Source organism: Rhea americana, unplaced genomic scaffold (assembly GCF_003343005.1).
Source record: "Rhea americana isolate MKP2758 unplaced genomic scaffold, rheAme1 scaffold_4, whole genome shotgun sequence".
NCBI lineage: Eukaryota > Metazoa > Chordata > Aves > Rheiformes > Rheidae > Rhea > Rhea americana.
Window position 1 is genome coordinate 5,176,806 of NW_028186534.1, and position 27,324 is coordinate 5,204,129.

The 27,324-nt window shown below is 42.1% G+C and overlaps 1 long non-coding RNA gene and 3 other non-coding genes across 4 annotated transcripts; all 4 read left to right on the forward strand.

Annotated features, from left to right (window-relative positions):
* Window positions 1-9,452: 9,452 nt before the first annotated feature.
* Window positions 9,453-12,900, forward strand: LOC146590715 (uncharacterized). The gene is made up of 4 exons (XR_014896931.1): window positions 9,453-9,742; window positions 10,060-10,195; window positions 10,837-10,953; window positions 12,331-12,900. It is a non-coding gene; the product is annotated as an uncharacterized LOC146590715 (long non-coding RNA).
* LOC146590716 (small nucleolar SNORD12/SNORD106) lies at window positions 9,462-9,553 on the forward strand. Its single transcript, XR_014896959.1, has one exon. It is a non-coding gene; the product is annotated as a small nucleolar SNORD12/SNORD106 (small nucleolar RNA).
* On the forward strand, window positions 10,673-10,764 carry LOC146590717 (small nucleolar SNORD12/SNORD106). The gene has a single exon (XR_014896958.1). It is a non-coding gene; the product is annotated as a small nucleolar SNORD12/SNORD106 (small nucleolar RNA).
* Window positions 11,398-11,490, forward strand: LOC146590718 (small nucleolar SNORD12/SNORD106). Its single transcript, XR_014896960.1, has one exon. It is a non-coding gene; the product is annotated as a small nucleolar SNORD12/SNORD106 (small nucleolar RNA).
* Window positions 12,901-27,324: the final 14,424 nt, after the last annotated feature.

Below are 27,324 nucleotides of genomic sequence, written 5' to 3' on the forward strand. Positions count from 1 at the left end.
TCAATGGGTGACAGAAAATGTGATATGGCACAATACACTTGTTACTGAATTCCAGTCCCTGTTACAAAAGCAGTAATGTGCAAAACCTCTTCTTAACAGGCAACTAACTTTCTTAAATAAGCAAGCAATATTTGGGGCTCAGACAAACTAGGTAAAATTTAAGCAGGCAGTCCACAGAGTGAACAAAGACATGATCAAATAAGGTGATTTGTGCTCATTTGGACCTTTTTTAGTGCCTATCCATTTTACATCAGAAAGCCAATGCAGAGCATAAAAGTTCAGAAGTTGCCAAGAATTTCAGAAACCAGACTTTGAAAATATTTTGTTTGTTTTCCAGTAGTTTAGCTTGTTAGTAAGATCAGTGGAGACCAGACAGCACAGCTAATATTTTTTCCTTCACCAAAGAAAATGTCCTTTCTTCATGTACTCTTCTACATGCCTAAACTTTGACAGACTTCAGGCATCAGGTGTTTATTTCTGGTAGCAGCAAGAAAGCCCTCATTAGTGCTTTCTAAAAATTCAAAGCTTTAAGACAATATCTAAATTCTAGCTGCTTTCATTTGCACTGCTTTCCTTTGTGCCTTTTCTTACAAGTGTGTAGCTGCATTTATTTGTGGCTTTTGTCAAAAGAATGATATTGTACCATTATTTCTTTGAAGAGATGCAGTCAAACATTTCATGCTGCAGTGCTCTGTATAAGAACCTGAACAGTGGTTCGGTAGATGTGCTTACAAGACTTAAAGGGGAATAATGGTTAATTGGTCAGAGAATTTCTTTTGAGCAGAGTATTTCATTTACTAGAAAATTCTGACTCCCCAAAGACAGCAATAAGAATCTCATGGCTTTTTATGATCTCCATCCTGAAACTAACAGTGATGGATCCTGAAGAAGAGGATGACTTGTACAAAATTTAGAATACTGACCTGTAGGATGGCTAAAATGTGCCTACAAAATGAGAAGCAATCTGGACTAATTGTGATACCTGATTGTTCCATGATATTAAAATCCATTCCCATACCTCCAATTGATTTTTGAAATGGAATTTTGTTTTGCAGTCATCCTTAGCTGTAACTACATTGCTATTGCTGAAGCTCTTATGCTGGCTCACCTTCTGTCAAATAGACTTTTATTTTAAGACTAGACAGCTGGTATTTCCTTAGGATTATTCTATCTGAAAGGACTCAGTTGGGAAATCTGTACCCAGCAGAGTGGTTTTTCATGTTCTCAATTCTCTGACCAAATTTTAGTAACATCAGAGCAAAATGTAGCTATGCTTGGAGTTCAGCTGCAATTTTCTCACCATTATGTAAAGCATCAAACCAAAATTCTGTTCTAACCTACTGATCAAAGTTAAAAATAGAACTCTTATTCTGTCCTAATGTATAAAGACAAATGGTGGAGGTTCCAGAAGTGCCTAGCTCCAGCAAAGGACAGGATGTGTGCATACCACTCCACTAATCTTGTGGAGCAAGATTCACAACTCAAGTTGTGAGGCAACTGCTAACATTTCAGTGCTTTTATTTTGAAAGTCTGCAGATAAAAACCTACAGAACAAGTGTGAATCAATGGAATCAGAAGGGCTTCTCATCTTATTCAGATGACTTCTGCATTTAGAGTTAGACRAAGTAGTGCTGTTCCAGAGGTGGTTACCAATCTGAAAATACATAGCTTCATCTCTGTGGCTGTGACATGTTGTATTGCTTCCACTTACTTGCTGATCAGATACATCCACTTACTAATACCCAGGAATCTGTGAGTAAGAACCTGAACACCCCATGGAAGGAGTTCAGGGGGAAAAGGAAATTTAAGTTGTTGAAGCCAATTAAAATGCCTCGATTATCCATTTGATCTCTGAATTGGACCTGAAAAAAGACATACTGAATAATACTTATCCAAGAACATACTATATTCTGTAGCAAAACAAATGACTTTGTATATCACTACTAATATCCTAACATAAATTGGTTTTGATCAGCAACAAAAAAAATATAAGCTTTTAAACTACAAGCATTCCCCCCCCTTCCAATTTCCCAGTATTTTTTGCATCCTGCTAATAGAGAATGTTTTAGATATTGAATGTCCTGTGTTAATGATGCAGAAAATATCCTTCACGGTGTATACTTTCAATACTTTCACTCTACACTAGCATTCTTCCACTATCTTTGCTATTTCCAACCAGAAGATATAGTCTTTTATGTTTAAAAGCTTTTTCCTTTTTCTTTCTTTTTTTTTTTTTTTTTTTTTTTGGTAGCAAAAGAAAGATTAGTGTTCCATAAGGAGGTGATCCTACACCTCCATTAAGGAACAAAACCTCTGATATGTTTTGTGTCAAAGTCTTAATGCAAAAGCCATTTGGGGACAACTGAACATCTGTACAAACACTCATCCCCATTTTCCCCRTTTTAACATGGGTGAAATCTCCCAAGCTGTTGTACTTACGATTTTAAAACTGCAGCACAGAACATYGTTGTAGGCATGTGTATTGTGGTCTGACTGCTAAGTATTACCTTCACTGCTGCTTTCACACAACAGCTTGATTTTAATGAGGAGAAGACCATATTTATCTCTTGCCTAGAAAAAACAATTGGTAAAGGTATCACTGAAAAAAAGCAAACCCATCAGTATTTTGTGGTAAACTGAGATTACATATAACTGAAACTGCCGCTGTATTTGCATAAAAAGTCTGTGAACGTTTCCTTTAAAGCTTGTTAATACCTAAGCTCCTGTATATCTATTTAAAATGTTCAGCCACCAAATTATTTAATTACTAAAGTGGATAAAAACTTGAAGAAAATATACTACTWCAAATTCACAAGGGCTAAATGTATTTAAATAATTGGCTCTTCTAACACTAAGCGTTGTGCTTTCTCTTGTGCTACACCAGTTTCAAAGATACTGTTTTCACTGAGTGTTTCAACTTTTTGTACTTCCATGTACTAAAGGGCTGATTTAGAAATCCAATGCTGATTTGTATTTAAGAGAATAAAGGATTATTTAAGAGCTTTTGCTCTCTAAACTCCTCCCCCTTCTACCCCATTCTACTGCTCTGTAATAATATGCAGGAAGGGAAGATGTACCTGGGTTCAATTAGTACTTAAACTGGGCCAATACACATTTGTTGTGATTCAGCAATCAGCTGGATATAACTGCATTGATTTTAATGGCCTTTTTGACACAGGCTGTGAATGCTTGAGTTTGGAGACTTTTGCCCCCCCTCCCCTCCCCAGTCCTGCTGTCTGCTGAGCACAGCGAGTGAAGGATGCCATACAGCTGCCCAGGAAGGAGGGAACCAGGTGGTTCACTGCGGGAAATCTCCAAGTTCCTTGTGAATGCTACCTTTACTTCCTTTTTATCCTGGAATTACTTTTCTTTCTTTCTTTCTTTCCCTTATCTACTTAGGAAGCTTAAAATAAGTGATTTTTGTTGGCACTTTCCATTCAGAAGCTGTTTTAGTTTTTGGGAATGTGATATTACTCGTGTCTCTTACTAGTGGTTTTCCTTAATAAATATGCTTGCTCTCTTCCCTTCCCCTTCCCTCCAAGAAATTTTACTCCTAGAACAATAAAATTTCTTAAAAGCAGGCAGTTCACCTGAGCTTTGATGGACTGGTTCTTGCATCTATAAGGCATAGAAAATATCTTTTCTGCCTTAGAAAAATATGTTAGTGAAATGTTTCATGATACATTCTTCCAAACTGGAAACAGAGCTAGAGGTATGCTTGCAGTCAGGGCTGTGTGGGGTCCGATGCTTTTCACTTGACTACCCCAGAGTGCTGCTGTTCTCTGTGCAAAGACGCTRCTGTTGAAAGACCACTCCAGGTACTGTGCTGAAAACAGGCTAGCTTATAAGAGAGAGATTGTTTTCTTCCTGTCCTGACTTTCTCAACACCTCCTGATTCCAAGAAGCTACCAGGAAGCCTTGTGGTACCTTCCCGATTTTAGCTAGTGATATACTGTTTAGCTGTATTGTACTGTTTAAAAATAGTAAAATTGGAGCATAGTTAACTTATTTCAAGTTTGAAATGAACCAGCAATAAACGTTAACAAAAAAAAAATGCTGGTTCTCATTGTTCCTTTGTTTCTCGTTCTTCATTTTCTTAGTTACATCCAACTACAACCTGATGATTTTTCAGACTTTTTTTCAAAATAGTGGTTTTACAGCCTGTCTTACTTTTMTGACTTTGCTTATTTTTAAGAAGTTTTCAACAGGAATGACTTAAAATACTATAACTTAGCAGCACCCTGAAGGAAGCACCTGAGACAAATAAAAGAGTAGTTGTGAGTATGAAGCTGGTGTTAAGTTCAAATACTGGTCTATGCTGATTCTGTTTCTCAACCAGCTCACTGCATAAGTTTGTCACGTTCCTCCCAGATCAGGGCATTTCTTCAAGGTGAAGCAACAAGGATGACTGGTTTTATCTGTGTAAGTGGATTAAATTTTTTTTTTTTTTTTAACTGATTCTCTATCCTGCTAACACACTGGATTCAGTAAGAGAAGGCAACACCAGGGTTGTCCTCACACTGTTGATACGTTTGGCGTTCAGCTCATGGCTAGGAGCTTCATGAAATCCAACAGCAGCAAACTTACTTGCACAGTAATCCTGCTGGAGGAAACAGGCATTATCTWGTAATAAATAGACTAATGCCTATTCCAAATTCCCAAGGGGAGAATGGCGATTGTTGACTCAGCTAAGTCAATTGAAGACTGTAGATCTATCTGTTGAACTGAAGTACTTCCTGGTGTGTACATTGAAAAGGAAGCCTTGTAATGTGCTTGAGTTCCTGCACAGTCTCTTTAAACACTGAGGTTGAAAAAAATGTCCCATGTGAGTGGACTGACAGCAGTCGGTTATTTTTGCAAGATAAAAATACTTAGACCTTATCTAAAGTTCTTTTTAAGTTACCACCATATTAGTCCATAATCTCCTTTGTCTTTTTTGCTTTACCTCTTCCTGATTAAGCAGTATCTTTCATCACCAATGSCTATGTAAATTCATTTGCCAATAATCTAAGGGAGTAACCTGTCAAATGTTCATTAGATTCAAATGTTGCCTTCTTTCTTCACATATGTTTTTTGTAGAATTTTGTCAATTTTCCAAAAWTTTCTCTGGTGTCAGGCAGCATTAGAAATTGCTGTGTTCTATGTGCAAAGTTGTAAAAAGGCAGCTGTTAGTCTAACAGGCATTTTCTGTGTCTCCTTTTAAAAATGGTTTCTCTGAACTTGAGAAAAACTTGCTTTGATCCATTTTAAGGCTAACCCTGAAGAGATGCATTAAATCACTGAAGGACCCAGTTCCACAAGGTGGAGCATTSTGACTCATGATGAGACTCCCTGCAATGGTCATACCCTGAAAYACTGTGACATCCAAGATCTGTGGTTATATAAAAAAAAGAATGCTTAGATTTCTGAGTGCTCTGACTGTGGTGCTGCTTAGCTACTGACCTCTAAATGTGGTGCTGCCTGAACTTCCTGTTACAGTTGCAATGTAGCCATGATCCATTTCTGTCATTTTTTTTGGAAGAAAAACCTTAGTAGCTTGTAGAAACAAGAGAGATCTTCATTTACACACAATTAAGCCTATTATATTGGTAAATGTGAATAAGGTCTGCTTTGCTGAAGCTCAGCTGGTTCGCTGTCTTCATTTATTTTCAGTCTTAGCTGCAGCCTAAATTATACCAATGGCATTTCCTTTTTGTTGCCCTTTAATCCATTCTATGRAATTTGTGTTTAAAATTTTCTTGTTCTGGAAGATCGATGTGTATGATTTGGCAGATGCTTATAAATGTGTTTTTTAACACAGTCAGTGTGCCAATTGGTGTATTTTGATTACCATTGCATTCTACAGTAAAACTGCTGAGCTGACAGTTCAGAGGAGAGATCTTTTCAGTTTTCAGTTTCTTCATGTGTTTTTTTTTTCTTTTCAAGTCTATTAGAAGTGTGTTTTATGTTAGAAAATTATAGTCTATACCAGAAATGTCCTAAATATCAGTGTGTTTGGTGCTGGGGTTTTAGTTTTAATCATCATATTGGGAAGTCAGAGGTCTCATCTCAGTAAAAGTTTGAATTTGTTTTTATCTAGTTCTATTTTTTTTAATAGCCATTGGAGACTGGCATGTGAAACATTTAATGATCTCACAGAGATTAACAAGGTCTTTTTTTGRCAATTCAGAAGCATTTCTTCTTTCATCATATTTCCCCTTCCTTGGGCACTTGAGAAAAAGTATGATTGTATGCTAGTACTCAATGTTGGCATTTAGAAGAARCTGGAAACATGTCTATGTGAAGGTTTGTGTATAATATAAAAGCATTCTCCAGCTGCTGTGGTACTGTGATAATAATACATGTTACTAATTGCCTTTTAACCATAACATTAGCTTTGGCCACTCTTAGCAAGGTTAGACAGCGTAACTGGTCCCGCACAGCTCTTGTAGGTGGAGTTGGAATGACAAGAGTGCAAACACTTGGATATGAGACCAGAGAGGCTCAGTGCACTGCTGCCATGGTGAGTAACACCCAGTGCACAAATTCTGAAAACAGTGCCTAATTGTCCTTTCCAAGATATGTTGGCCAATATCYTGCTAACTGGCTGTGAAGGAAAGCCTCCAGACTGGCTGCTTTGGCCAGCAATGCACCATGGAAGTGTTCCCTCAGCATCTGCTGGTGAAAAGCAAAGAGAAATGAGGCCTGAGTATGTTCTGACCTTTTGCCATGTGCCGAGAAGCACTCCTGTGTTGAAAGAGTCTTGCTGCAGTAAGCCCCAGACTGAGTTAAGGAGTTCATCTAGCCAGCGATTTTCAGTGTGGTTCTGCCAAAAGAAAAGTCAGGGAAATCAACTAAACTCAATACTAAGCTCTGTTGCAGCTATTTAACATCTGAGCCYTTCCCATTTCTCATTTTCTGCCAAGCTAGGGAACACAGATCGCATTTATGGTTCCTTTAGAGTTGTGCATGTGACATGGGTTTGCAGTGTAACAAGATTAGTTTTCCTGGTAATCTTCTTAAAATGTCCTTCCTTTGATTGTCATTTCATCGTTTGATGTTCTGGAACTTGGATTAATGRGATTGAGATTTACTGCACAAGTCCTGTTCAACAAGCTGCTTTCAAGAATTAGTAGCCTACAAACATATTTCATTTGGAAAAAGCATTTTAATGGTAGCTGACTTATACAATGGTATGCCAAACGTACTATAATGTCTGTGTATGTACATGCACAGTACTATGTATGTGTTTATTCACTGATCTTGTAAGATCTAAAACAAGATAGGTTTATTTCAGTCTCTCATGTAGCTTCTCTATACAGATTTGCAGAGGAACTTGGTTATATGATTGCAAACTAGTTTACAAATTTGCCATGTCTTCTCTTGTTTTCATCAYATTTCAAGCACCACCAACTACCCCTGTCACTGATTATATAGAGCATATTTACCTTGTGATCTGTTTGGTCCATTTTGCTTTTCACTGAATCCATTTTTAGTCAGTAGAAGTTTGATCCCAAAGTAACTGCTGGTTTGCTTTGGCTGTGATGGGGCAAGCTGTACAATGCAAACTCTTCATGACTCAACTGAGCGCGTCAAGAAGCTTTGCCTGGTGGCTCAACCAACTAATGCATTTCATGAACAGTGATACTGAGGTACAGGGAAACTGTATGATTTTGACCTACGGAGTCTAGTACAGAATTGGCTGTTGCAGAGCTTAGATTGTTCAATTATTGTGTTTAGTCTGAAAGACCACCCTGCAGATGTAAAACTAACAAATGACCTTCTCTACCTTTTCCTGCCTGTTAAACTGACTCCATTTCAATTCCACACGAGATCCCACCTTCCYTGGGGAGGGCTGAGGATGACTGATGGCTGCAGAACAGCTCTGAATCGCACAGTGGCACCTCCAGCTGAGCAGCCATCGGTGAGAGGAAAAACGCTCTGCTTGGCCAAGTTTTCCGAACAGGAATAGCTGCTGTGCACATGTAGTGAGGATGCTCAGAAACACCTTCAGYGTGTTTCCAAGACTGTCATGGGGCAATCTCAAAGTGTCTCTGCTAGGTAGGGATGACTATTCACACCTCCTTTTGAGGGTGAGTTTATAGCTRTAAGATCACCCCTCACTGCAGTTTTGGGTATTCCGTTTACAGGCAGCTGCTCTCGGTCAGCGTGCACACTTTGCTCTCCAGTCTTTTCCTGAAAGTTACTCTKTGGCAAAATATTCCTGTTGCAATTTGCCTGGGAAGATTTAAATTCAATTCATATCATACAAGTTTGTGTGCTACCATTTAAAGTAAATTTGCTGAGAGTTAGGTGATGTTTTCGAGTTTTAGGTTGCCAGGATAAGTAGCCGCTGCTTTTCATTTGAGTTGGTGATTAAGCTGCTGCAGATACTATTTCTGTGTATTTTCAGCGTGACCTGGTGACATGGTAAATACATCGGATAACAAACCTGAGCCAAACTGAGATCACGTCATAGGCCTGATTTTGCCACTGTGCTTGCACATGCCTTTGGACAAATCACTAAACACCTCTGAACTTTGTATTTTCCTTCTAAGAAAAAATAAACCAGAAAACTAAGTAAGAAATCATGCTTGTCCATCCTGGTGAAGTGTTTTAACACGTGTCAAGGCTACAAGCCCAAGGTGCATACTGCGCTGCTCTGATTTRAATCTCTGCAAGTTTCCTGCATTGTGGAATATTTAATTGTGTTGACTCTTGGTTATTGCAGAGAGAGTCGGTGCCCCCCAAACCAGGAGGAAACGCTGCGGCCAAACTCTGAGCAAAGCACRGCCCATCGCCAGCCCAGCCCGAGGCCGGCGAGGTGAGTGAACTGAGAAGCATCTCCTCCTCTTGCTTGAATTTACTTTCTGGAAATGTATTTTCTTGAAATGCGGCCCGAACAGTTGTTCTGAGGGACGTGCTGCGAACAGGCGCCACTGGAGAGCGCTGACTGGCGAACGCCACCAGCGCCGCCGGCTCGGAGCCAACATGGCGCCGGCTCCCGCCTCCGCGCGGCTCGGGGCGGGACCGGCTCGGGGCGGTTCGGGGCGGATCGGGGCGGGCCGCGGGTCCCCATAAAGCGCGCGGCGCGGGCGCGGCGCGGCCTCTTGCTCCGGCGCCGCTGAGGTGAGTGGACGTGGGGAGGGGGCTTGGTGAGGGGTTTTACCGCCCTGCGCCGGGCGGCGCTTCCCGCTGCCGCCTCCCCCGCCTGCCGAGGGCAGCGAGCGGCCCCGCCGCAGCGCCCGGCCGGCGGCTGCCGCCCCGCCTCGTGTCAAAAAACCCACTCAAGTGTGTGTTTTTTTTTTTTTTTTTTTTTTTTTTTTTTTTNTTTCCATGAGTGTTTTGCCCCATGCGGCGGCTCTTGGGCCGCGCAGCTCCTCGCGGGGGAGCGTTTGCGGGAGCTCGCTCGGGCCGCGGGGCTGCCCCGCGGCGTGGGGGGCGGCCGGCCGCCCCGGTGCGGCCTTCCCCGGGGGTGACTCGCTGGTGTTCGTGATGACCGAACTTTTTTCCCCATCAGAGCGACAGTGTTGATTTCTCACCACTCTAGCCAGATCTTGTCTGATGCACCAGTTGGGAAGTGCCGCCGTGTCCGGTGCCCTCCCGGGACTTGGGCTCTGACTGTTCGCTTTGTGTTTAATCCTAGGCTTCTGCGGAGGGAGACAAGGCCTCRGGCCTGCTGGGGAACTGGTGGGAAGACTGTGGCAGACTGGAATTGGTCGTAGCGGCTCCACCATGCCTGAGCCGCTGGCAGGGCGGATCGGTAAGTCTTCAAGCTGTGTTAAACACTAGTGAAACAAGTATCTTTACAAGGGAGTTACTTCTAAAACTCTTTGTCAAGGTAATCACACTGGAGACTTGACTGATGCATAGATCTGAGCATTAGTCTAAATATCGGAGCTCCTGCGTGGAGACTTCCTAAAGGAGAAGTGTTGCTTCATGGCACTTTGTGCATGTGTTCCTCCTGTTCCATGGTGTCCGAGGGGCAGGCAAGGCCAGTGAATGGGGACAATCATGGCCGGGAATGGGCACCTGCACAGGGGGGAGGATGGCAGGGTTACAGCTCTCTGTCCCGGGCAGGTGCCACGTGTCCGGAGGGCTCAGGAAAAGGCTATGCAGCATGGAGGCAAGTAGACAGTCTGCTGTTTAGGGCAGCTGCCCCAACATGGGACGGGAGCCAGCCTGGCTGATGCAGATCCATTTGGAAGAGGCACTGGTGAGTTATGGAGTTTATGTGCTCTGCCCCTTGCTGGTAGATATCAGGTAGTGTTCACAGGGGAAGCCATGCGTGGCTTAGCACGTGTGTGTGGCCTAGCAATTTCCTCTGCATGGAGTCTGGCTGTATGGAATTTACTGCAGCATATGGTACTTCCTTTACACAATGAAGATGCACACTCGCATAGCTGTAAAAGCTGTACCTACAAAAGCATGTAAGTCGATGAATGTGGATGCTGCTTTTCTTTGTCGTCTCGGTAGTCTCTTGTTCTGCCCCATGTGGCTGATGTTTAAGTGCTTCMTTCTCTAGCATTTTGTAAAGTGTTGCCCTGTCCTGCTTGCCTGTTTAGCCAGCCAGCTCTTTTGGAGGAAGGATTTGCACGAGTTCACTCAGTCCACATATGCTGCATGGAGAACGAGCATGTGTCATGGCCACCACACGTGTAATTTATGCAGCCATGTAAATTAGGAGTGACTTGCTGGTGCACGTGATGACCAAACTTTTTTCCCCATCAGAGCGACAGTGTTGATTTCTCACCACTCTAGCCAGATCTTGTCTGATGCACCAGTTGGGAAGTGCTGCTGTGTCCGGTACCCTCCCGGAGCTTGGGTGCTGATTGTTCGCTTTGTGTTTAATTCTAGGCTTCTGCGGAGGGAGACAAGGCCTCAGGCCTGCTGGGGAACTGATGGGAAGGCTGTAACAGACTGGAATTGGTCGTAGCGGCTCCACCATGCCTGAGCTGCTGGCAGGGCGGATTGGTAAGTTTTTAGGCTAAATGTTGTTTACTAGTTTTGCAAAAGCTTTTTTGTTTGTTTTTGTTTTTTTTAAGGGGGGTACTTCTGAAAATGCTCTGTCAGATTTTTCTCACTGGAGGCTTGGCTGTGATGTGTAGATTTGAGCATTAGCCTCAATATTATACAAAAGTATTGCAGCAATGTTGTTCCTGTTCCTGTGGTGTCTTAAGATGATAGGGGAAGCTAGTGAGCAGGGACCAGCATTGCAAGCAAATAGCAACCTGGAGCCAGTGGTGGTCTCTTGAAGAGATTTGCCTAGGTACATAAAAAATAATTTTTGYGTGTTAGCATCCACCAACACTTTCCTTTTATCATCTTCCCTGCAGAGAGTAATACCTTATCAGTAGTTATGGCCATGAAAATTTTCAAAAGTAGTTGACTGTCTTTAAACTGAAGAGCATTTGTTACTCTGTGGTATATGATGACTTCATACTTTTTTCCCCATCATATCGACAGTGCTGATGGAAACTTGTGTTTAGCCAGATTGTCTGATTCCACAGATGCAAGATGCTTCTTTTCAGTTTATCTGGTTGTGTATTAAGACTACATGCCTGTGCACCTGTATGTTAGGGAAATTATACATATCCTGCCTGCTTTGAAGAGGAGCAGCACTGGAGGGTGCTCTTTGCACATATCCAAGTAATACTGATTGTGTAACACTGACATGCATAAAAGATTTGTGGATCAGAACTGAAAGAATTTTTACTTTGAGGAAATCTCAAGTAACAGAAAATGACTGAGAGCTCGGGCACACTTCAGTTAACTGTAACTTAAATGGCATAAGCATAATTTGTTTTTTCCTCACCACCCCACTTCAGCAGCGTTAAAATGAGGTCCTGTTACAGAGTCAAGAAGCTTTCATTCTCTCCCCCCCTCCCCCTTCTTTTTTCCCCCATAGTGAGTGAGCCTTTTGAATTTCTCTGCCTGGGAGAAGTGTAGAAGTCAAGTTTCAAAAGATGCTCTTATATTTGGGAGGAGTGGAGAGTGTGTGTGTGTTTTTTTTTTTTTAAAAAAATGTCAGTTTTGTCTCTTCTAAAAGGTAGGCTGTTTAATTAAGACTGATATTGCAGATGCTCTAGAAAATGTGGTTCATAGCACTTGGCTTCATTAGATGACCAATTATTGTTACTGGCTTCCTTCAGTTGGAGCCTGGTTTTGCTGTTCAGGTATCTGGTGTGCGGCTATTAAGTATGTTCTCCTTGGAATCTGTGTTAGTGCAGGAGTTCTTGGGGTGTCTGCAGAACAGCTCTAAGCATTTAACAGTTCGGGGGGTTTTGGAAGCTTTATAGCTGTGCTGCTTGAGGCAATGAACTGACAAAATATTGACTTTTTTCTTGACAGGTTGAAATTTGTCAGAAGTTGTCCGAGGATCTGCTGTGGTAGCAGTGTACTAGTGAGAAGCTGTCTCCTGCTAATGATGCCCCTGTCTGTTACTGCTGTGTGTGATCCCTTGTCTGATCTCTTTGGTCTTTTCTCAGAGTTAGCAGGGAGTGATAAATTGGTGTTCTGCCAACTCACAGATGAAGGGTGGTGATTTATTTTTCTTTTCCTTCCTCAGTTTCAGGCATTTAATTATAATGGATTCTGGAACTTGCTATAAGTTTAATATAATCTCATACTTTTGCCTGCAAGGGCTGCATTCACCACCTGATAATGTTACCTTGCTGCTATCATTGAAAGTACAGAAGTCTCACCTTAAAAAGGAGTTTTTATGTATGGCCTTGTGGTTAAGGCTAGTCCTTTTCCAAGAGTGAGGGTTCAGATCTTGGCTATACCCTGTTACTCAGTAAGCTTCAGCTTGTCACTATCTTCCTATAGTATGGGCAAGGGACCTCATGGATGCTGCAGTGCAGTCTGGGTTTCTGTATTGCTTAGAGCTTACTATTTAATAAAATCTGAGTATTGTGTGAACGTGGCTTGTATGTGCAATTCTCTTTCCACACTTCAAACAGCCAGTTTCTAGATGTCCTAATCTTTATTTCTGGAGTCTGATGGCAGCAATACTTCTAATGTAGTGACCACTCACATGGAGCTGTCTACTGCACCAAGCTTAAGAAAAGGGAAGAGTCTTATGGCACAAAGTCTCTCGACTTGGTCTGGACTTTGGCTTTGTTGTCATGGCAAGGGCTGTCCCTTAGTTTTTCTCCTAAATACTGGATAGGGAGCAGCTGGKGTGGTGCATAAAATTGAGGATTTTTACTGACCTACTAAAGARATGTGGATTGGCATGCTCCCAGGTAAGTCACTGTGGCTCTGCAAATTCTTCATGCAGGAGCCCTAGAGAAAGCTGGCAGTGATCTAGGAAAAGAAGCTGATGTCAAGGCTGCTGTTGAGGATTAGGGCATTTTCATCACGTGTGCAATTAGGTCAGCTATCAGGAATGACTGCTTCTGGCTAGAAGGACTGTTCTAGTGACAGATGTTCATGCAGACAGCTTTCCTTTGAATGCTGTTTCACTGTCTCTAGCAGTTCTCCACAACATACACATCTGGTCTCAGTGGGAACAGCCAATCTACCTGTACTGTGTGACCTCTGCATTATCAGAGGGACTGAGCAGTGATGAGTCTGTTTTGCAAAGAGGGAGAAGGCATTTTCCATCTGTGCCTGTTAGCCTGGCAGTCAGGAGTGGAGTCTGCATGGTGCATAGTTAAAAAGGCCTTGACAGATGTCTCGTGCAGGTCCTAGTCCAGTAAGATTTGTACACCCTGCTAGCAATGCAAATGAAGTAAATATCCCCTTCAGTTCATGCTGACATGAAGAATTTGGATATATGTTAAGCTGCAGTGTCTAAAACAGCAGGTTCAGATTTAAACCCCAGGCCTAATGATGAAAGTAGTTGTTCCTCATGTACTGCTGTTGGGAAGTCACACAGCAGGTATGTCCATTAGGAATGGGGTTTAAAACCAGTTCTCCTGCAGCCTCATTAGGTTCCTGAGGAGCAGGGCCACCTGGCAGCTGTTGAAAGTTAATGTGTTGCTACTTCTGGGCCTATGGAAGCCTGGTTGTACATGCTAAACACTGAGTGAGCGGCTGTTGCCTGAAAGCCACTGGGTACACATGATGTAGGGCTATTGAGAGCTAGATAGCCCAGTGGCCGCGRTCACTCTTAAGTAATTGGGCAAATGCAAGGAGCAGGTAATGGACTGAGGAAATATTTAAGGAATAATTTCCTGCAGCATTTAAAATAGAGCTATGTTATTTTTAGTGCCTGGTAGCAACAACCTAATTAATACTCTAATGGATTGGAAATTATTTATGGTAAGTACAAGTTTGTAGGGCGTTTCTTCTATTTAAAAGCATAAACAGCAATTTCTGTGGTTATTGAAGGGAATTCGGTAGCTGAACTGATGGTAGCTTTGGCAAGTGTGTTTAGCAGTGGTGGAAAATCAGCTATTAATCAGCGTTTAAAGCAGTCCTGCATTAAATTTGTAGAGATTTTTCTTTTTAAGTAATACAAGCAGCATTGAAATAGGATGGATGAGGGATCAGAACTGGTGCTAATACTTCTTTGATAATATATCTGACAAAGCATCCTTTAGATTTGGAATTGAAGGCTGTCAGGTGCCCAGTGGGAGATGTGAGGACAGATCTCTTACAGCAACTTAAGTATAGCTTGATCATTCCTCTGTTTCAATGATACTTTTTCTGGAACTAGCTTGGATGTAGATGGCCTACCCGCCACTCCTTGTAAACCTCTCAACTCTCATGCACCCTAGCAAGGCTGCTCAAAAGTGTGAGAATGGATATGTTTACCAAAAATCTGTCTGGACAGAGCTTCAGGAAGAKGAGGATTTTGTAGGCCCGTCGGGTAAACTGTCCAGGGACCACATTCTCTGGTACCACTGTATCATCTTTATTGTTATACAGGGTATCCTACCTTCCCTTGCTGCTTCTCCCTCCTTCCAGCACCCTTAATAATGAAGAGCTGGGTGAGTGTGGTGTTGACCAGATAATTTCAGTCCTGTATCTATAAGCTAGTCAAGATTTGCGCTGCTGTGGACCTCGCTGTATTATGGCCAAGTAATGAACTAGGCCTCCCAGGCAATAAGGGAACTGTAAAATGGACTTTATACCGAACATGGATGTACAAGCACCCCCCATTTTAAAATCTCTCAGTACAGCCCTTTGATAAAAGTTGGGGAAGGATTAACACTAAATCTAAAGCAAACTCTATCTGAATTCCTTTCCTTAGAGCTGTCATTAATATTTCCTACTCCAGTGCTTGCCTGACTTGCCAGGCACTGGTCAGCACCTGAGTGTGGCTGCTGGGTGTTCTGAATGAAAAGATGAAGGCAAGTATGTTTTGGACAAAAGTTGATTTACAACTTGTTCAGATTGTGTGTCTACCCAGAGAGCTCTGTGTTAGCTCTCAGAAGCAGATAAAAATCCCAGCGAGTCCAGAGCTCTTACGCTGCTGCTTTGAAGTACTTGAACAGGACGCAGGGGACAAAGATGAAGTTGTCAGTCTAATCAATTATAGCAGAAACAGACAATACTGTATATGCTTGTTTAACTTTGTAAACCGAAAAGTTGGAGTCAGTCACTAGACTGATAAGTTTAAGCAAATGTTTACTTTTCTCAAACAGCGCTTTTTTTTTTTTTTTTTTTTTTTTCTTTCCTTTGGTGCCATGAGGGGTTGAGAGAAAATAGCACAGATTATTTTGCTGGCTGATGCTGCTTTTAATAGATATGTATTTCCATATGCAGTGAAGATCTAACATTCATATTCTCAAACACCCCGTCATCTTTTTGACCATGTGTTGATTATATTATATTCTTTTTATACTCACCTGTTAAGCAGGTGCCTTAGCTTAAGGGATAACAGTCAATTTACTCATTGTTACTAGTACTCTTCACAGCATTATTTCCTCTGTCTCCATTTTGGCTTGGTGATATATTAAATTACCTGATACATCAGCTGTATTGACTGGTTATATGCTATCATAGCAATGAAACAAAACTTGGTTTCGTGATTGCTGTAAGAGATTTTTGCATCCTTTACGTATTATTTATTTTCAGAAGCAGAGGGCTTTTTCCTCCTAAAACACCTTGCTAAGCCAATGATTTTAAGCAGATGTCCTACAGCTCTAGACTCTTAACATGTTCATTCTGCCTCTTTCACCTGTTCACCAGCAGTGGTGGGGTCAAGTGAAGTCTCTTGGTTCAACCTGGGTCTGTGGTTTGGCACTGTGGGAACCACTAGTGTATGTTACAAAAACTGGGGTTCCCTGGCAGTTTCTCATCTAGATGTTAGGCACAGATAAGGCCGTGAGCATCCCTCCTGATATGGCTGAGGCAGTAATGGTTTAAAACTCCTAATCAAGAGTGAAGAATGTTAGTTCTGTATAAAACACTTTTGCCTTGCCCTCCCATTTTTGGGCCCATGCCAGTTTCTGAGGCCTCTACATATGGGGCAGATTTTTCCACTTTAATTTTTTCCAGTAAATTTAACTCTGGAGAAAAGTCCCCGAGTGCTGGAGATGGTTGTCTTCTCCATGTTTACAGAAATAGATGACTCTGGGGTTTGAAAGAATTCTCTTCCCTAGTGACTCTGCTTGGTGCTGACATGAAGCTAGCAAGGGCTGGATATAGCCCCTGTTGCTCAGGGGCTTGAAGAGCCTGTTATGATGTGGGTGGAGACCACCCAGCAACTTCCAGCTGGTGACAAAGGGAGCTGACTTGGGAGGTGATGGGAAAAAAAYACTCTCTGTGCCAGACTGTATTCATGGTGTGTATTTGGAGTAACTCCATTAAATTCCCTGAGATTGTTTGGGGTTCATGGATGCAAGTTCAAGACAGGTTCTATCTGTTACTTGAGATTTCTATTATATTTAGAAAATATACTAGACAGACACTGAGAAGTCTCGACTTCACTTGTGTCTGTTGCGTGCTCTGTTCTGCACAGTTTTCAGTGCTGTACCTGAGTTACCTTGAAGTCTTCCCTCCAGTGCTGAGAATAAGTTCAACTTCTTTTGCCTTTTCTCAAAGCTAATATTAAAGTCAGGAGTTGCCCTCATTTCTCTACTTTGCACAGATTCCCTTGGATTTTTGTAACCTTCCTCAGCAAGGATGTCCAGAAGCAGAGAGATTTTTTTGTTGGGTGTAGGTTCAGCACAGACTGCATAAGGAAATATGGCACTTTTTTATTTCAGGCAGGGTGAGAAATGTCCGTACAGTGGGCTGAGAAGGCTCATTAGCGCGAGTGCTATGTAGGCAGATGCAGCCCCACGTAGTGCTATTTGCCCAGATGGATTCTCTGAAAGCTCTGCTCACGAGAACTGCTCTCTGGAGGTGGGGTGGCATGTTGGACCCCAGGGGCTGGCCCAGAGTAGCACCAACTTTCCACCTCACGCACACTTGTGTTTCCCACTGTGGGTGGTCACAATGTCTTCAACAGCCTACTGCTTCTTGTTCAGAGCTGCTGGTTAATTGAAAGGGTGAGGCTCATGCTTTTCATCCACCCACAGATACTGGAATGCTTACACATTGGTCCAGGATAGAGCCTGGCCTTTAGGCAGCAGCTAATCTACTGGATACCACTTCTCAGTGAGAGAAGCAATGCTAAGCCCTACCTCTGCCCTTGTTTAGCAGCTGTGGGTGTGGGTGTGTGCACTTACTTCATGCTGCACAACTGCAGCAAATGCAGGCATTGCCTTAGCCCACCCATTTTCCTAAATCTAGCTGGGGAATTTAATGGCCTGCTAAAGAAGAAAGACAACTGCTATCTCTTGCAAATGGTTGCAAGCCATGTGCAGGCTCATGAGATTGTTGCTGCAACCGTTGTGCTGGCTTAGACTCCATTCGTTTTTGGAAGGATTTTGTCTTATCTAAAAGAAATATTTTTTTTTCCTGAAAAAAAGCACTCACAGAGGAAGACCTCTCTTAGTAGTGAATCCGTTTTCCAAGCAGTGTGGATCAGGCCCTTAACACCAACAGTTCAGAGCAGACTTTTCTGAGTATTCACTGTCACTTTTTTACAGCAGGGTATTTATAGGCGCAATATTCTTGGAAATTTCCAGAGGAGGAATGTGAGTGTCTGAGAAGTTTTGTTAGTCAACAATTTACATTGCTGTGGAAACACTTTGGTAGGGCTTGGGAAAATTGCCTAGAGAAAAAAATAGTTGCTAAAGGTACTAAGAGCCTTTTGCTTTTCTTACTGCTTCCTAGGTCACCTGAACTTATACACTGGGCACATACTGCACAACCACTGCTGTTGTATCACGAGAATGACACATCTTATGCTGCTGCTGCTGATTTTGCTCTGTAAACTCTCTCTGTCTCTYCTCTGAACTGTGGGATGTACTCCCTGCCATCCTGGGTAGCCTGCTGGGTACYGAAGTGGTGTTGAAGCGCCCACACGTGAGACTGCTGACTATAAAGGCAAGTAGCAGCATCACTGGGGATAGGAGGGAGCTGATGAGGTCTCATGTCTCAGAATGAGTTACAACAAGTTTGTGAATGTGTTTGCACATGAACACAAACTTTTTTCTTTTTTTTTTTTTTTTTTTTTTTTTTCCTCCTAGCAGACTTGTCCCAGGTAGATCTGTTACATGGCCCTTTGGCCAGTGAGAGGCTTGCTGAGGAGGAATCAAGTTCTAGGTCATCTTTTTAGTTTATGTAGCAGATACAAATCTGCCCCTTGCTGTTCTTTCCCTTACTCATTCTTTTTTCCTCCTGTAGTTAAAACTGCTTACGAGAGCAGAGCAGGAAGAGACGTACTGAAGGATTTCCTCTGTGAGAGAAAGCAGGCAGAGTCAGGGCTGTGAGTGCCAGGCTTACAGCACAAATGCTTGATGCAGTGTTCACCGTGCTGCAATGACTGGATATGACTGGTGYAGAGCATGTCCCAGCCTGGTGCCTGGGAGGAATGATGTGGCCTTTTCCTCCTAGGTGTGCATCTCTTGTTTTGCAGGTTGCTAGAAGTTACACCAGTGATCTTTCTTCCTTTCTCCCTACCTCTCTTCCCTTTCCCTTTCCATTCCTTTTTATTTTTTATTTTTTTAACAGAAAGGTAGTGGTCTGCCCTGAGCTGCTGTCTCCCTGTCTGAATTGTGATAGGGAATCTGACAAAGAAAACTACCATCCAGGGAGGAGCCTATGATGATTTTCCCTCACACTGAGAAGGGAGAAATCTCATCCATTATGCCCGAATAGCTGGGTGTTGAAGGTTATYGCTGCTTTCTGGAGAAGGGAGTCTGTCCATCACAGCATTGCAGTTCTCCCAACTGTAGCTAAGGAGCTGTGAGAAGGGAGATACACCTTGCACAGGGGATCTACAAGCCTAACAGAAGACAGGAACTCTCCAGGGACTTTGGARATGCATCAGTGTGTTCATCTATGGTGACAGGTCTGTCAGTGAGCTGTGGTTTCGTAGAGGTTTGCCTGATTATTAAGCCTATGGAGGGTCCCTGAAAGATGGTGGACATTTGGGAGTGGCCCTGTAGAGAGAATCCTAGCGATGAAAGTGTTGGAATCTCATAGAGTTTCTTCATCTTTAGTTCCCTTGTGCTGAAAGCAAAGAGCTCAGGAATTAGAAGAGCATAAATAGTTCCAGCASTCTGTGAGGTCTGTTTGTATGTGCTTGGTGCTATGTCTTTCAGCTCGTGCGGCTATAACATGCCCCTCATTGCTCTCAAAGTCTGTTTTGACTGGGGCTGTTGTCTACAGCAGATCAGTTTGCAATGCACCTTTTGCTGTGGAAGCAAAAATTGGTTTGGGACCCTTAATACAATTTTTGAAAAAGATTGTGTGCAGTGGTGTAGTCCTGGTAAGAAATGTCACTTGAGTCAGCTCCTGTGTTCTTATGCTAATGTCAGTCTAGCAAGATCCAGATTTAGGCTAGTATAATGGAGAGCAAGACCTTAAATGTGTAAGAGGTGATCTATCCAGGAAGCTCAGCAGCTATGTAAATCTCCAAATTAGAGGAGAACTGAGGAAAATTTTCCACGTTACAATTAGTGAATCTGGCCCCTTAGCAACAGCCTTATAATCTTCATCATCTTACTCAGAGACCTGTTATTATCAGTGCACTGAGCATGTGGAGGTGGAAAGATCCTRTGTGGTGAACTGAACTTGTTTTGTTTTGTTTTTGCCTTGAAGTTGCTGATTAAGTAAACAGCAGCTACACAATTTCCCCATAGTTGAGCTTTTTGTATGTAAGTCAAGACAATGGTTGTAGGGAGGGACCTGGTCTCATGCTGAATGATGGTAACATGTTGTGCTGTGTAAATGTAACCCCTAGGTGCRTTACTCTGGTGGGCTCTCCTGTGCCTACTTCACTGAGAGTATAAGTAAGTTACAGCTTTTAGTCTGAACTATAACAGCGCATGCTTTCAGTTCATTTCAATACATGGTGTTCAAGATGGTAAGTGCTTTGGAACAGGGAATAGTTAGTCATAWTATGAGTCATAAAACTGATATACAAGGTAAGAGGAAAGACTGAGTTTCAGACAACTCCGGTCTAACAGACTGACCACATAGGTCAAATATTCCCTACTAAAAAATGTCATTTATTGTACATCTAACATGGATCATCAGTCAAATCACTGCTGCATTGACAAACAGGTTACTCAATGTACAAATATGCACATGGAAACTGGTAATTGCTCAACCGAATTAGGTATCTGATTGTTCATTATTTTTGCATGAAAAATAAGTTATGGATGACATAGCACATATCAGCTGAAAAATCTACCAGGAAAGGGCATGGGTATGGGTGATTTTGAGGTTGACCAGGAAATGGTTGAGGCCGTTGATAAGTTTGAGTGTCTATAACTGCCCCACTTGTTGAAGATGTTCCTTCTGTATTGATGGAAATTGGAGATACAGATAGGGGAAACATAAAAGGATGCGGCTCAGCTCCAAAAATGCGTTCTKGATTCACTGACTGGAATGGAAGAGCGAGTGCATCTTTAACACTGACATTCAAGGAGACTTGGGCTTGATCAGCAAATCACTGTCACAAGGGCATGTGGAGGTGGGAAGATCCATTCAGCTGTTGAGAACTGGGTTGAAATCACCCACAGCCATTAAAATCACCCGGTCCATCTCCTCCGGCTATGGGATGGTGTGTGAGCAAAGACTGGTAGTTGCAAGCTGATTGCATGAAGCCAGATGTTGGAAAAGCTTAAATCATTTCTTATCCATCCCCCTCTCCAAAGCAGTGGGTATTCCTGTAGGTTCAGAATATGATTACCAATGGCATTATGCTGTTTTAAATCTGAGTTTCACACATCGATGTTTCCTTGCACCGTGGATTTGTGGTGCCTATGAACCTTTTCTCTAGCTCCCTTTCCCTTGAAAATGTATAATGCTRTTAATTATTACTTCCATTATTGACAGAGATATAAAAGGAAGTACTCAGTGATACTATTAAGGTGATTTAGGCTTACAATGCCAATCTCTTGGGCTTGTTAAAAAATATTAAAAGTCATTTATTCTTTTAAGATATCATTATTTAAAGTCTAATAACGTCTTTTGCCATTTAGGTCTCTCCTCTTGACTGTTTTCTTTAAGACTCTTGGCATTGCAAAACCCCATGGTGATTTGTTTAACTTTCTCACTCCAGAAATGCAAAATGCATTTTTTTAAGATTAATTGTGGTAACTTGTCAAAAATCACCCGTGACTTCCACACTGCAGAATATAAGCAGGGACTCATGGTCCACATCATGCAGATAGTAKACTGAAGGACAGATCTTACCAGAGGACCTGGGGAGATGGACTTAATTGTCCCAGGGCAAAAGCTGTTTAGAGAGAGTGGAAAGAGAAGGTACGGTTAACCCCTCCTCCCCAAAACTTAGCATCCTCTGCTTGTGTCAAAACTTAGCATCCTCTGCTTGTGTCACTGCTGTAACTTGCATGGTGGTCAACTGTGATTTCCATCAACAAAAGAATATGCCTTCAGGTGTAAGAATAACAGCAGACTCCTTTTTTCATTCAGTTGTCCTTGCTGTTCAAGAATAAAATACTCCCACAGCCCATTCTTCTGAATATGCTGTCTAGAAACATGCTTCGTCTGCAGAATTGTTTTAGACCAACCTTTTTTTCACCCTGTACCTTTCCATGAGCCCCTGGGAGGTCTTTAATAAGTTCCTTCCTACAGTTGCTGTAGGAATATATAATATATTTCTTAGTAATGAAACCTAAATTGCATTGGAAATGCCTTGATGGAGTTTTACAGCCTCTTTGTATAAAACACCGTAATAATGGGGTGGAAAAACTATTTTCTGCACACACTTAATTTTTTATCTTGTAGTTAACAACATTTTTCTTCATCTTGCAATTTATGGCACCATTTTTCATGGATCTGAGTAGGAGCGTGGGTATTGAAAAGAATAATGTTCTTTAGTAAGAAGGTAAATTAAGTTTTTACCTAGAGTCTTGTAATTCAAACCTGAGTATAGCTGAAGTGTGTTGAAATAGCAAAAAAGTTTAATCTCTAGAGAAGAGGGGAAAAAAAGTAATGCATCTTGTTGCAAGCAAAACAAAGTAAAATCTTTCTTTCAGCATTTACTAAACTGCAAGGTGCAGAAAATCCTATAGCTTGGTTTTGCCTGAAGAACATGAATACTTGACTGATCAATGCTTTCCAGTGCCCATGATGKCCTCTGCTCTCGTTTTAAAAAATAAATGTAACCATTTCTGCCRTGTACACTATGGAAGAAAAAGGTTAAATACCAGAGCTGTTGTTACAGGTTCTAGTTGCATCTGCATGCTGTTCTGTAGCTGCTCTCAGAAATGCTCATCACTAATAGGACCTCATGTGCTGAGAGATGTCCGTTGACTTCAGTGAGTTTGGGTTAGTGCTTTCTTTTTGACTCTTTTCACATCATATTTCTGTGCTGCTTTTTAATATTTTAATGATTTTCAYTTAGCTGTGAACTGTCTAGCCATCATCTGCAGAGATTGAGTTGGTGCACATGGATGTTCTTGAACCTTTTCTGGAAATATAATTCTTGTATATAAGGTCTCTGGTTTCTGGGGAAATGGGTAAACTACCGCCTCTCTTCAAAATCGAATGTGAATCAAGTATGAGTGTTGGTGCATTGTATATCRCTGTCCTGATACTGGCTCCACTAGCAGCTCCTGGAAGGCTGTTGTCAGTGATGGCTTGAGTTGGGGATTGGTCTGGCGTAGCTTTTGTGTCAGTCTCAATTTTAAGAAGCAGTGTGGCCCTAAGSCAGAGCAGGGAGCTAGGAAATAAGTACTCGTTTGTTCTGGGTCTAGTCCTGCAAATGCTTGCTCAAGTGAAAAGACTCAGTGAGGACAGGAAACTGCCAGCCTGAGTGAGACTTATTTGGTAGACAGGACCTAGCAAGGTCATGCTTTACTCACAGCTTTGAAATGATAATTTCCATGCCCCTTGGATGGCAGGTTGCACCAGATGTGCCTGACTCGTTGCAGCCATGCGAAGTGTACAGATCGTCTTTGGCAGGTGGATTGGCATGGACCAGAGCAACTGTCTTTCCCCTTGGGAACTCCTCCAGCCACTCTGCACAGCAGAGCTGACACTGGGTTCTGCTCTTTGACCTCTCTGGCTTTTTGACAATCTGACATATAAAATAAAACCAACGTGACCGTACGATACATGATACAGCAATAAGCAGGGAACACCAGGACTGCTGACTTCCAGACAGTGTTCAGATAAGTTTGATCCTGACATTATGATCAGAATGAGTTGCTTTTCCTATTAACGTGGCTACAGATGTCTACTAAAGACCTGGCTGATAATACCAGTGCTTAACCTGTTTTTGAACTTGGCATTTTAAATTTCTGAAACTTATGTAGATACCAGACTAATTGGCTTTCAAATTTTGCTTGGCTTAGTCAAATATTAAGGCGTAACATCATCAGTTTACTGGAGAGATTTATTTAAAGCTAAAGTTTCTTGGGATGTACAATCACTGGCAACTTAAAACCAAGATTTTTTAATAGAAAATATATTTGCTTTCTTCTGCAACTTGTATAGCTCATTACAGAGCGTAGTTCATCRAAACAATTGTGTGTGTGTGTGCGTAGCATAATATTTAGAATGTAGTATTTAAGTGTACTCTAATATTTAAAGRCACTTAAGTATTTTAAGTAGTGTCTATATCATGCTAGGATTTACTTTGCGTTTGTTTTGCTTTTCTTCCTAATGTGTGGGGAGAGATTTAGCAGAGTCAGTTTCATGGCCCAGGTAAATAACTGTGTTGAAGATGATTCCCAGCTGTGCCTGTACTGCATAGGACTGAGGGACAAATGGTGCTGTGTCAACCTGGAGCCTGATGCTGCAGTTTATACATGGTCCCCACTTGCACTCACTGCCTCTAGATAAGCTAGCTCAGCTGACAATTCAGTAAATAAATAGATGGGCTTTTCTTCAGCTGTGCTGGGTTCATTTATCCTGAGATGCAGCAGGGTACTACTATAAATCCCAAGCAGTTCCTATGCTGCATGGAAGGAGAACATCCATTTTTCACTGTCTCTTTTAGGAAAATCATTGTACAACAACGTGTACAAAATGTTTCTCTTAGCTTTATCGGTCAAAAAAGAGGGAGATGTTAGCTTTTTTATCTTMATCATATGAACAGCCACTTGTGAAAAATAACAAAAGGGGCCTGGTTTCTAGCATATGCCAAGTTGCAACTGCTTCCTTGTGACTGAAGAAAACAAAAAAGGGTGGCCTGGAGCCTCATGTCTTTATGCAGAGAATACATTAGCGAACGTGATTAACTTATGCAGGGCAGGGTGATTCAGCATTGACTGGGAGGCCTGACCTTGTTGGGTTTGAATAGGTTTCTGGGGTCTCTGAAATGTGCACTTGTTTCTTCTCTAGAGCTGTAACATCTCTTGCACACCTGCGGATTCCTGATAGGAAGAGGATAAAATGGGCCTGTGCTAAAGAAGACAGAAGAAAAATAATTTCCTCTTCTAGTTTAGCCTTCTTGGGATGAAGGAGGACTTTGAGAGAAGTCCCTGACTGCATTACACATGTCCTTGTTGTCTCCATCATTTAAGGATGAAAGAGATCAGAATGCCATAGACTGTAACAGTGAGAGATGCTGAGCTGCAGGCTGAGTCAGTTGAGGAGGTGATGCTGCTTCTGCCTGCTGCTCCCGCAGGACCTCCCAGTGTGGTGTAGGTGGAAAGAGGAGCATTTCTGGAGGAGGATGCAAAGGTGCAAGGGCTGAAGAAGGAGGCAGTTGTCTGTGGMGGCCATTGGTGAAAACATGGGAGTGGAGCTAGTTTGGGAGGAATCTGAAATATGAGACGCTGCTTTTGCTTCAGTGTGGGAGAGGGTCATGCAGCTTGTGGAATAGTTAGTGGATTTTAGGCTCCCTGTTCCCTCTTCTATATGCTCTGCCTTGCTATAGGGTTATCCAGGATTTAAAAAATTTTTGCGAATGCTTTGTGGAGTCAGATGCCACCCACTGTCATCAAAAGCTAGGGGAAAATTTCAGCTTTGACTTGAATGCAAATCTATTCTGGACTTTTCTGTTTAGGGGAAAGAATATGGCTTACCTTATTCATAGGATTACTTCTCATAGCCTGTCACAAGCTGTTCATTTATTTTCTCTTACATTTGTGGAAAAAAGTAAGAATCCAAACACCATCAGTATTGTGTTTAGAAAAGTTGGCTGATTTCCTTTCTTTTGCTTCCAAGAAGAAAAAGACCCAAAGTGAAAACCAGYAAAAGTTTTTTATTAAAGTATTTATCTTTCCTATATTTTAAATAAGACTTCTGGCCACTTTGAACCTTCTCCAGTTTTCATTAAAGGTAATAGCTTTTTAATGACAATGAGTGTTTTCCTCATGCCCTGGGGTGAGTCATAGCCCTGTTCTCTATGGGAAGGCTATATGTGATGAGGTTGCAGAGCTGTTGGCAGAGGACAGCAGGAGAAAACTAAAGCCCCTGTTCCCTATGTCTAAGGCCACATCTGAATGAGRAGAGAGGCACTTCTCCACTTCTAGCCTGACTTCTTTGCATAGTCTTGTAATGCAGCTTTATATATGAGAGAGGGGAAAGCAGAGCAAGCAGATGATACTTCCTGTATGTTGGCATCTGAGCTGGAGGACCAATTTTGCTGTTTTGAGGAYGTGTGGCCTGCATGAAGGACAACTTGGGGTTTAAATTCAAGAACGYGTTTGCTGTTCTGATAAAGTTGTGTCAATCGCTCTGCTCTGCCCTGGCATGGTTTCTTTCTGCAGTACCTTGAGGGTCAACATCTTGAGGATGAAACTTGGGAGCTGAGAAGTAGCAGATACTTTGGACCTAACTGGTTGTATAGTCAGTTCTGGAGAAGATTATTGCCCTCTGCTAGTGCCCTCTCTGCACTCCATGGTCTGGGAAGCTGATATGATTCTTCTCTTTGCAGCAGGGTGAGTACAGGTTTGCCCGAGTGGTRAAGGCGTTGACACTTTTGAAGGGGTGTGCAGCAGATGCTGGCCTCCTGAATGTGCATAGAAAAGCCCAGGTCCAACAAGAAGGGATTTTTCTGTGGATGAAATACTTTTTGGTCGTTAGGTCAATAGTCCAGTTCAGCTGGGCTGACCAAAACTCCTCTCAGCTCTAATGGATCAAATTCCCTTTGCCAGACTTTGGACTGTTGGAGTGGGCTTTGTTTGCAGGTGGAGTTCAGGGCTATTTGTTTTCAAATTCTTCTCTGCTACAGTAAGACGTGAAATCTCAAATCACAGGGATCCATAGTCTGATGTCTTCACACGGGAAATATGACATGATGTCCCATCTTTCTGCATGATAAAAATTAGTAGATGTGTACAAGGGGGGAAGGAATGCTATTCAAAAGTTTTTCACTTCTATTCTGAGCTCTCCAAGTACAATGCAAAGGAAAGAAAGTTCAGAGTTAGGTTCCCTGCAGATGTGTTCTTTGGTTACTGGTCTTAATAAAAGAAAAATCCACCTGAATATTTTCTCAGTTAAGCCTTTTTTAATACTCAGTGCTTAATTATCCTTCCTTTCTTGACCCCTCAACACTTTTTTTTAATTACAGCTCTCTCTACAGAGTGGCTGAGATAAGCAGGTGGGTAGACATTTTAAGAAAGCAGAAGCAGGTGTGAAAGTAAATTGGCTAGCTCCTCTGTTTTTTAAAATGTTTTTTTTTTTGAGTTTGTCAAAAGAAAAGAAAAAACCTCTTAATTCCTGAATTTAGTTTTTTTTCACATATGAGATTTTCTCCTTTTTCTCAGCACTAAGCCCTTGTTATCTGCCTGTGTGAATTTGTTTTTTATCTCAGTCTTAAGTGCAGGAATTAACACTGTGAGTGGTTTGTATAGGGCAGYAAGACCACTTCTGCAGAAGCTATTTCTGTTGCTGTCAAGGGCGACCGCTTAC